The sequence below is a fragment of the Mustela nivalis genome (assembly GCF_964662115.1).
Source record: "Mustela nivalis genome assembly, chromosome: 9".
In the NCBI taxonomy this organism is placed as follows: domain Eukaryota; kingdom Metazoa; phylum Chordata; class Mammalia; order Carnivora; family Mustelidae; genus Mustela; species Mustela nivalis.
In genome coordinates, this window is record NC_139028.1 from 66,518,638 (window position 1) to 66,529,737 (window position 11,100).

At 39.3% G+C, this 11,100-nt stretch overlaps 2 pseudogenes across 2 annotated transcripts; both read right to left on the reverse strand.

Moving 5' to 3' along the window:
- Nucleotides 1–724: 724 nt before the first annotated feature.
- LOC309840304 (olfactory receptor 51G2-like) lies at nt 725–4,575 on the reverse strand (annotated as a pseudogene). Its single transcript has 2 exons — nt 4,565–4,575; nt 725–1,688 (listed from the first exon to the last, which is right to left on the reverse strand). The product of its transcript is annotated as an olfactory receptor 51G2-like (transcript).
- A 5,235-nt stretch (nt 4,576–9,810) lies between these two features.
- LOC309840152 (olfactory receptor 51G2-like) lies at nt 9,811–10,755 on the reverse strand (annotated as a pseudogene). The gene has a single exon. The product of its transcript is annotated as an olfactory receptor 51G2-like (transcript).
- Nucleotides 10,756–11,100: the final 345 nt, after the last annotated feature.

Sequence of the window (11,100 nt, forward strand, 5' to 3'; positions counted from 1 at the left end):
GGTCCCATGGGATCAGCCAAAAGGGGTCCTTCACTTCATGGGGTAGAAATCAAACAGCCCAGAGGAAGTGAGAGCAGAGTTTACTGAAGATACCTAGAGAGTGCAGATACAGACAGAGCTTCTGAAAGACACTTTTATTCTTTCATTCTGCAAAGACTAACAAAATACTTAATGTATGGAAAGGGCAACATTTAGGAAAGGGGATGCAGTGACTTACAGGAGAAAAGGAATGTCTTTCCTCATGAGGATTATTTTTAGTGGGGATTTTCCAAAATGCTTCTAATATCACTGAATTCCAAATATAGCCACCACTTACTTGCCAAAAATTCTTTCTCCTAAACTCCGAGGCAAAGCACTATGTGCACTGTTTATATTTGTAAGATCTGTAAGTTATTCTTTCGAATTCCTTTCCCATTTCGATGGCAGTCCCCTTCATCAGTCTTAAATATTATGAACCTTTCCTCTAAAATGGAGGCTATATCTTAGTTCTATTTCTATTTATAGGGTCAATAGTAGTATTGACAGACTAACAGAGTGTTCAGTGAAACTTTGCGTAATGAGAAATAAATGAGTACATGGTTATTTCTTCCCATGAGTGAGAACTTCTTATGAAGATGATGCTGTCTTCTTGATACATTTTTCTCACTATAGGAATTTATGTGAAATGGCCTATTAAACATCTATGACCAAAGTCTCTCATGCCCTCTCTCTCTCTACCAAAGACCTACTGAACCTGAATGTCTCTGATGCCAGCCCCATGTGACGCAAAGAAGCGTAGCATCCTCAGCCGGATCTGCTTGGTCTTGATGGTGTAAACCAGTGGATTAAGCACTGGAGGTATGAGAAAGTGCAGATAGGGGAGCACACAGGGCTGGAAGGGGAAGCTTGCCTCCCAAATCTGTGGATCATGGGACAGGCCAATCATAGGTGTGTAGAAGAGCAGCACAACACAGATGTGGGAGACACATGTGTTGAGGGCTTTGAGGCGCTCAGCTTTGGAGGCAATGGACAGCACTGTTTGGAGGATCAGCTCTCCGTAGGAGAGAACAATGAGCACCGAGTCCACCCCCAGTGTGGAGAGCACTACAAAGAGACCATAGGCGCTGTTGATGTGGGTGTCTGCACAGGCCAGCTTCATGACATCTGGGTGCAGGCAGTAGGAGTGGGAAAGCAGGTGATTCTGGCAGTAAGGCAATTTCTTCAGCATGATGGGGGCTGGGATGTGGAGCCCGAGGCTGCACACCACACTGGCCAGGCCCAAGCTGGCTATACGGGGGCTCGTGAGGATGGTGCCATCGTGTAGGGGGTTGTTGATGGCCACAAAACGGTCCAAGGCCATGGTCAGCAGCACGGAGGACTCCATGATGGAGAAGGTGTGGATGAAGAAGAGCTGGGCCAGGCATATATCCACTGACACCCGCCTGAGGCCCAGCATGTAGATGGGGGGCATGGTGGGCAGCGTGAAGGCAGACAGGCCCAGGTCGGTCACTGCCAGCATCGACAGCAGGTAGTACATGGGCTGGTGAAGGGAGGGCTCTGACTTCACCAGCCATAGGATCAAGCTGTTCCCTGCCAGAGAGGCCCCATACATGGCACACAGAGGGATGGAGAGCCATTTGTGCATCACCTCAAGGCCTTGGAATCTGACATGGTGGGCAGATCTCCCAGCAGAAATGCAGCCACAGACCCTGGAATCAAAGGAGTTGCTGGGTCAGAATCTGTTCTACAAACCAAGACCTTTCACTGATCCCCCAAAGTGTTTCCCTGACAACCATGGCCTTGTGGGTTGTGGAGGCATTTCCCCCAGGGTCTTTGAGAATAAGCCTTGAAACAAAGGTTAGTTTCACCCGAATGTTTATAGCAGCAATGTCCACAATAGCCAAACTATGGAAAGAACCTAGATGTCCATCAACAGATGAATGGATCAAGAAGATGTGGTTAGTTTAAATTACTAAAGAAATGTTGCATTCATGGGGAGCCTGGCTTGCCAGCCTCACAACAAAATTTATCACAAAATCAGAAGTTGAATGGTGGATCAGGAAAGGGACCAAGATAGTGTTGGTCCTAACTCTTCCCTCTACCTCCTGAGACATGAACTCTAGGTCCCTGATCTGGGAGCAGAGTGCAGGATCCTCATTTCCTGTCATATTCCCCTTCACACTGCTTTTCAGTAGGTACTTCGGTGTGAATATCCAAATTTTGCAGACTGACATCTTTTAATAATTAAAACAATATAAAATAATTCCTTCTTACATGTCAGCCCACCTGTGTGAGCACACAGATACAATCTTATCTTCCATATGGCTTAAAATGTTAACCTTGTTAACCTGTGGCAAACATTTTAAATACTTTTCCAAATACAATTCATTCTCCAGTTGAGCTGTAAGTGTGGAACATAAAATAGAATGATTCAACTCGTAGAAGATTAAACAGTTACTGTGTACCTTATCTGTCATTATTCAGCATTATATTGATGAATATACAAAATCAGAAAAAGTTCTGAAGGAATCAAAACTTAGATCTACTTATAAAGTGATTTCTGGAAAAAAAAAAAAATATAACGATCTGGGACTACATCATGGGGCTTGTATTCTCTCCCTTGAACTTTGGCTCCTGTTTTACTTCCTGCCGTTTCAGCTTTCTCCCCAGAGTTAACCCATTAAACGTTCCATTTCTTGAGAACCCAGTCAAAGCACTGTCTGAAAACTTTCTGCCTTCCCACCTAATCATAAATAAAGGAGGGAGATTTCTGGAGTTTCCCTGGAGTATAAAACTGAAGAACAATAACCAACAAGAACAGCTTAATTTTTAGGGAACTTTCTTAACTGTCTCTTTAGAGTTTTGTTTTGTTTTGTTTTGTTCTTTTCCAATGATACTGATTTTCTCTTCATTTTATCACCTTTTCTATCCTATGTCTTGGAAAATAATCCAGTATTCCTCTTGCTTTGAAAAGTAGCTCCACAGAAAGATGACTTCTGTCGCTTTTTCTTCTGCAGGTAAAAATATACAAGTATAATTTCTTCATTTCATATTTCATTTAAAGTATTTTTCAACATATTTCAAAACACTTTCAGATGTTTGATTTTAAAGCATCTGGAGCCTTGGACGTTAGCAGATCATTTTTTTTCCAGATTAAGATACTTAATCCTTAAGAATTCAACTATATAACTTTACTAAAATCACATCGATTATAAAGGGCGATCTAGGACCGGAAATAATATCTGACTAAGTAGCTTTTACTCTGGGTATTGTCACTTGATGGTAAACACAAAGGTCAGCTATTAATAAACAAATCAATAAATTCACAATCTTTATCCTCACAGCTAAGTAAATAAAAGTTTAAGTATAAAAATTTCTGTTATGATGGCCATTTCTGGTTTTCCTCTTGTAATCTACTTTGTTTCCTCCAGATTAAATGTCCTAATTTCCACTCAGTAATTAAACCGTCTAAGTCACTGTTTTAGACACAAGATATAAATATGATCCCAATAATAAGGAAAGCATGAATCAATACTTCAAATACATGAATAAATTAAAACAATATGGGAAGAGAAGGGTACATGATTTTCAATTCAGAGTTTAGGTGACAGCTCTCTGAGGAGAAGAGAATTGGAGACGGGCAAAACAAAAAGAAGGAGATTTGTGCATGTCTTGGTGAGTGAGTTCTGATTAGTAGGGAAAGTATGGAGGTACATCATGAAAAACCTAAAGTTGTTAGCATACAGGATAGCTAAGAGATATGTATCCATTCAAGCTGGTGCTGTGATAAATAAAAGAGACAACCTTCCAGAACCAACACAATTACTTCAGAGAACTATGTTTCACTTAACCAGGGTGGGGAGATACTGTCTTCTGTGCTGAGTATGTATTCAGTGGCTCTGACAGTGTGGCCTGGCTGGTGGCATCATCGGCACACGACAGATTGTAATAAATACAGATTATTAGGTTTCAGCCCCAACATACTGAATCAGGATTTCTTGAGTTGAAGCCAAGTGTCCAGTGTTTTACTAAACCCTGTGGGTGACTGACGCAGACCAAGGCCTGAGAATTACAGAGGTCCATCTTTAGGTATAGTATTATTTTGTAAGCAAATGAGTGCAGTGCTATGGGAAAAGCAAGAAGTAAGAGAGAAGCAGAGGTTATGAGTTAATAGGAAAGGGACACCCTTAGACAAAGAAAGAAACCTTGCTCCTGAGGGCTCAACTCTGAGAAGGGGCCTGCAAGGATGCTGGGTCACAGACACAGATTCTTTGATATGATCTTACCATAAAGACCAAAAAAGCATATGGCAATTATAAAATAAAGATACTAATTTTTGCCTTATAATTTATTTGAAAAGTACTAAATTATTAATAAGAAAATCTATAGTCTGTTAACTGCTGCTGCTATAGGAAGCTGGACGAGCTGTTTTACTGACCCCTCTATATACAGATTTATGAATTTCTAGTCAGGTACTGGGAGATGGTGCAAACTTGAAGTAAGATGGAGAAATGTTTGAGGATACTGACTGGGAAGAATTGTGTATTCAAATGGAGAGTTTGAATGCCATCTATGACTTCTTTACCTGACATTCATGCTGGATTGTTTCTTAAAATTAGAGAAAAATGTGTAACATTTCTTTAGTACACTGGAAGTCCCATCCTTTCTCCCTTAGATTCCAAACGTGGAAATATAAACATAATGAATGGGCATAGTCTGAGCATATTCGGAATTTCTGACATTTTTCACTTAGAATTTGAGAAAATGGTCTTATGAGAAAAGGCACTCGGGTGCTCAGATATGTAGAGCATATTGTTTTTGTGTATTGCATGAAGCTGACTATGCAGAAGAGGAAGAGTTTCGTGAGTTTGTGTGTGTGCGTGTGATGGTTTTTCTCAATTTTTAAGAAAGCCCTGTGGAGTAAAGGGATTTTGTGATAAGGAACACAAAGATATAGGTGAAAAGGCAGGGTACCTCTTTCTGGTCCTGGCTTTGGCACAAAACTCTGGAAAACAAGACAAACAACCAAACATATAACTTGGGCCAGCTTGGGCATAAGCAACAGCTATTTATCCAAAAGGGTTAAGAATGCACTGTGATCTTTTGTTGCAGGAACTCTTCCTTTTGGCTTGCCAACAGATTTTTAGTCAGATGTAGTAAACCTGTGTCCTCATGGAGTAAAGTGAGAAACCATGTTGGGTTTCCTAGCACCAATGTCTGTTTTCTTCTGCAGTCACACCGGGATTCAGATTAACAGCATTAAGAGCCAATGTTCTGCCATGATGGTAATAAGAAATAATAAGAACATAGATTTCATGTTCACAAAAGAGTCTCCTCTCACAATATAGAGCTGGCACACTTACATGGATGTACAACATTGGTTTCACTTTTCCCATTGTCTAAAGAACGGCAGTGGGTGAGTTGTACTACATCTCATACAAATCTCATAGGTTTCTCCCGTGAGAAGCTAAGACAGTGGGTGGAAGAGTTCCCAATATTCTGTAAAGTAGTTAGAAAAGAATCATTGTTAATATTTGTCTGTTCTTTAATTTTTCCTAAATTCATTTACTGTGCTTAAAATGCAAGGAGCCTTTTCATAGATGATTCTTCAAAGATTTAGAAGCAATTGCAATTAACCTTGATCACTCTGGATTTATCAGTTCCCATCATCATTCTGTTAACCTTCCATCATTCAAATAGGAATGGACTGCCTTTTCAAACTGTCTTCCCAAACCAGCAACTTTCCATTCCATTCTGCTCCTCAAACTTTTCCTCATCTCAGCAAGTTTCCCTTCAGGGGCATAGAATCCATCTGCCTAAAGATTTAGGTACACATTTATCAGGATACATTTAAGGCATGGAGGATTGAGGCTGGTGAGTTACTAGCCCATCTACCAATTTCCCATTTATTTGGTTTTATCTATTATGAAAGTACATTTGAGGAATTCTTCAGTAAATGTAGTTCCCAGATGGCACCTGAAGATAAAGAGCAATTTTTCTTCCTCTAAATCCTCAATATAGTTCTTTTTCAGGGCCTTACATCATATTAACGCTATTTTTCTATGAACACTAACAAGGAATCTTGGCAAATGGCTTCACCCCTTTCCTCTCCAAACCCCATGTTATTGACTCACCCACAAGGAGTGAAGAGCTGAAGACATTTCTCACCCTCCTCCAGGGTATATTCCTGGATAGCATCCCCTGATTAATATAATAGGCAGCATGGGCTTTGGGGCAGCAAATAGCTTTAACCATGTCACTGCCAAAGAAGTTTTCAAATGGGCTATAAGAAACTCCATCCTGATTGGAATACAAGTCTGTCTCAGTTACAGATTCTTCCAATAATATTATAAAGCAATTAGCTTTTGAGAGTACAAGCTTCAACATCAAAAAGACCTGAATCAAACCTCTCAGTTTCCTCACTTGTGAAACTGGAATAGTGAAAGAAACTAATGTACAATATTACTGTGAGGATTAAATCAGGTACTCCATTAAAAACATAATTATGTTTGTCAATACTTGAATAATTACCTACTATTTTATTATTATTTTATAATAACATTGTGAGAGTTTAATATAATATATGCAAATCACTTACTATCATTCTTAAAAAAAGCACACATTAAGCACTTAATAAGTTAGATAATCATGATGATGATGATGATGATACACTTACAAATGCAACAAAGAAACTTTTTACTGTTGCAACAGAAATAATAAAAATTCAATAATATGAAGGACTTTATGACTTAGAGGAAAATAAAAATAAAAAATAAATGGACATAAATAGAACAGAAATCAAAATTTAGCCACAACAACTGGGTTGTCTGCCACAAATAATTCATACTTCCCCACCCAAAAGACTGTTTTGTAAAATTCTTTGTTTCACCATATAAGTGCAAAACAAAAAAGCTCAGCTCTTGTGAGCATACACATTTGTCAAAACTTTGAGTATGAATGCAAGAAAATAGTGAGACCCCAAAAGCTTTCAACCTGAATGTTACATGTACTAAAGAAGAAATGGATGTTTGACATATTCCAACAGAAAAACAACTCTAACTCTGGGCAAGATATATATAAAATATATCAGATATTGAAAAACAGACAGTACAGAGGTGTGATTCCTTGTGATAAAGAAAATAAGGTGTAAACTCCATAACCATCTAGGCTTTCTGCCAGACTGCACTTTACAAACTAAGAAAAGGTGCATAAACAATGAATCTTGGAACACTGAAAAAATAAAATAAAAATTAAAAAAAAAAGACAAACACACACACACACACACACATACACACAAACACAAACTAAGACAAGGAAGTTGAAGGCAAATTGAAAGCAGCTCTCTCCTTAAGGGAGGGAAAGAAGACAGAAGTGATTTTAGAGGTCATGAGGGATCAAAATTTGGGGCACCTACTAGACATGAAGAAGTCCTAGAAATCTGCTTAGGTGTCCACTTGAAGTTTTCACCAAGTACTAAACTTCAGATTCAGAGGACAAGATTCTGAAAAGCTTGGCAAAGAACATCTCTGAGGCAATGCGTGGGCTATAAGTTGCCTATAGATTCTGGAGTTCATTCAGTACTGGGACGCATTGGAGTTCCAACAAGGGAGAGAGGACAGGGCTCTTGAACACCTTGGACATTGACCTGAAACCCTAGAAGGGCCACGCCATAAGAAGAGGGAGTATGTGGTGTGGTTTCTGATTTCATGAAACTGATTCAATATCATGTGCTGCTTTGGCATCTGAAACTGGATGCATCAGAAAGCCTACCCATGAGCTTCCCTACTCTTCCAGATACACCCTGCATCCAGTGGACAAGGGACCCCTCCCAGCAATCAAACCAGCTGCACTCCAACTAATGGCTTTCACTTTCCTATAAGCCGATGAAATTATTCAAACAAGCCACTCAAATCCTCCTGTAGGAATGAGGGGGTGACCCCACCAGCCGTTACTACAGAACCTGTCTCCCATGGCCCCTTGTTTGTTCACTCTGTCCCCAAGTGCCACCCCTGTGTGCCCCGTGCCTGGTGTGCAGTTTCCTCTTTCCCTAGTCTCTGAGTATCTATGACCAATAAACTGCTATCAGTTTTATCTTTCCAGTGTCAAGTGCCATGCTTTCACCCATTTCTATAACCGTGCAGTAGAAATCTTTCTCACCAACAGGGTGAATGGAAGGCAGGAATATTGTAACCTGAAAAAGAGGGCTAATAATCATCAACCTTAATAAGGCCAAAAACCAAGATGTAAAAACATGAACATGATCCTCCAATAACTTAACTGACTGCCATGTCAAATCAGATTCTCTTTATATAAGATAATATGACCCAGATTCCCAATAGCATAGCATTTGCAGTGCCCATGGCCACTTAAAAAAAAAAAAAAAAAAAGACAAATAAAATGCAGAAGATAATCAGAATAAAGTAAAAGAGAAAGAAAAAGAGATTCAGGATGAATAGAGATTCTGGAATTAGAGGAAAAGAGCTTTAAAACACTTAGGACAAATACATTTGCACATGTAAAGAGAAACATGAACATTAGCAGTCATATATATGTACATATGTGTATATACATATGTGTGTGTGTGTATGCATAATCCAGCCCCATGGGGGTACATTCTAGCTTTCTTTCATTAGCTTATTTAAACATGACTATATTCTTCAACAAAACTCAGAATTGTAAACCACAAAGTGTGAACTTCGCTGCATGTAAATTTAAAAAAGAAAAAAAAATGTTGGGAGATCCCATGATAGATGGCTGACTATGAAAAAATATTGTACCTGTATTACAAATATGTGACACAATATCACTGAAGGGCATAAAGGGAAATGGAGCTGATCTCAATAACTTCAGAAAATGGTATTTTAGTTTTGTTTTATTTTTCTTTGTTTTCTTTTTCTTTGTAATTTTCTTTTATTTTTTTTTCAATGTTCCAAGATTCATTGTTTATGCACCACACCCAGTGCTCCATGCAATATGTGCCTTCCTTAGTACCCACCACCAGGTTCACAGAAAATGGTATTTTGACTGGACTTTGTCAGTTTAATGATACGGAACTGCACACATACATTGCACTCAAGGTGGTAAATTTGTCTCCAGCAGGAGTATGGATTAATAATTTTGAAACTACATTTATGTGTACAAGAGATATAATGATGAGACAATAAATTCAACTTCATTCACAGGGCTGGTGAAGATTGGAGGCTGTGTCCACCCTTCTTGAATCATGGAATATTAAAAAACATACTGAACTGCCTAATAGTCACATTGGGACACATTTTATTATGATAATTAAGGTCTTTATTTCTTTAATTGCATTTAAAGTTTTGAAGTATTTCATTTGGTTTAGATTTTCTAGTGTAACCCACATCTACAGTTATTATGCAAATCACAAGAAAAACATTTTGATTTTACATATTTGCCAAATTTTCAGAAGGTATACCAAGTGAAGTCCTCCTGAGTTTAATTTATAAATAGAATTCTAGGTTTTTAGTTGGAGATATCTTAGATTTCTTTGAATTCCACTCTACTAATCTGCTTGCTCTTACATGTTAATGATATTCTCTCAAGATACTGTCAGTTCCCTCTGTAATAATCTGAGTCTTTTACAGTCTGATATTGATTTTTGCAGAATAAGCAACATGTTTTTTTTTTTCATTAAACAGGTGTTGTTTTAAAAGGTATATGTTAAAACACATTTCAATATATTTCAATTGATGTTTTTGAATAATTAATTGATTGATACATCAGATGGGAGCTATATGCTCTGCCCCGTCTCCGAGATGTCTTCAGTTGGAAGATGGACTATAGCAACCAATATTTCATCTCTGTGACTCAGAGTTTTCTTGGATGGAACGTCTTCAGAATACGTACCTGAATCTTTGGTTTTAATACTGTAGACAATTGGGTTGAGCACTGGAGGAAAAAGAAAGTGCAGATAGGATAGAAGCATGTACACCTGAGCTGGTAGCTTTCTTTTCCCAAAACAGTGGATTATTGACAGGCTGACCAGTGGAGTATAAAACAGTAATACAGCACAGATGTGGGAAATGCAGGTGTTAAAGGCTTTGAGTCGCTCAGTGTTGGAAGCAATGCTCAATATTGTCCTCAAGATTAGCACATAGGAGAGCAGAATGAGTACAGCATCCAACCCCAGTGTGGGGAGCATGACAAAGAGCCCAAAGCCACTGTTTAGAAGAGGGCTAGAACTGGCTAGCCTTAAGACATCAGGATGAACACAGTATGAATGAGACAGAACATTCACGGGCTGAAATTGCAGTCTGCCAAGGAGCACAGGCAGGGGCAGATGGAGAGCAGCACTACGGGTCACAATGACCAGCCCAATGGCCCCAATGCGTGTGGTTGTGAGGATGGTGGCATAGTGTAAGGGTTCTCAAATAGCCACACAGCAGTCAAAGGCCATGGCCAAGAGCACAGCTGATTCAATAACTGAGAATGTGTGGATGAAGAGAGTTGCAGAATGCAGGTTGCAGCTCCTACCTTTCTCTGGCCTAGGAGAAAGACAATTGCCATTGAAGGCAGCGTAAAAGCTGAGAGGCCCAGGTCAGCCATTGAAAGCACGGATAGGAAGAGGTACATAGGTATGTGGAGGCTGGGAACAGACTTGACAATGTACATTATGGTGATGTTGCCCAACAAAGAGAGAATATAGGCAGAGCAGACAAGGATAGCTGCCCAGCAATGAGCGGCCTACAATCCTGGGAGATCCATCAGTATGAAGATGAAGCTGCTGGCATTACTGTTGTTAAGAACTACCATAAATTTGGGAAGAGCTTGCCCTGGAAAAATTATAAAGAAGGCAAAAAAATTATTCTTTCATAGCATTTTCCTAGCATCTCATCCCACAGCACCCAAGGCCCATGCTTGCTGAGTAATATCACTCTCCTTTCTCTTTTCCAGCACTGAATCTCATTCCTTTAGAGGTTCCACTAGAGTACAAATGCTGTCTGTCTTCTCTGAGGCTTGTCTTAGTTTTCAGGGGGCTGTTTGTGCCTTTCGCAGAGAAAACTCCTTCCTCATTTGAAGATGTTTCAAGGCTTGAAAAATGGAAAGGGAAACAGTGGTGAGAGCACAGGATACAGATGCATAAATTAGATTAGTTTT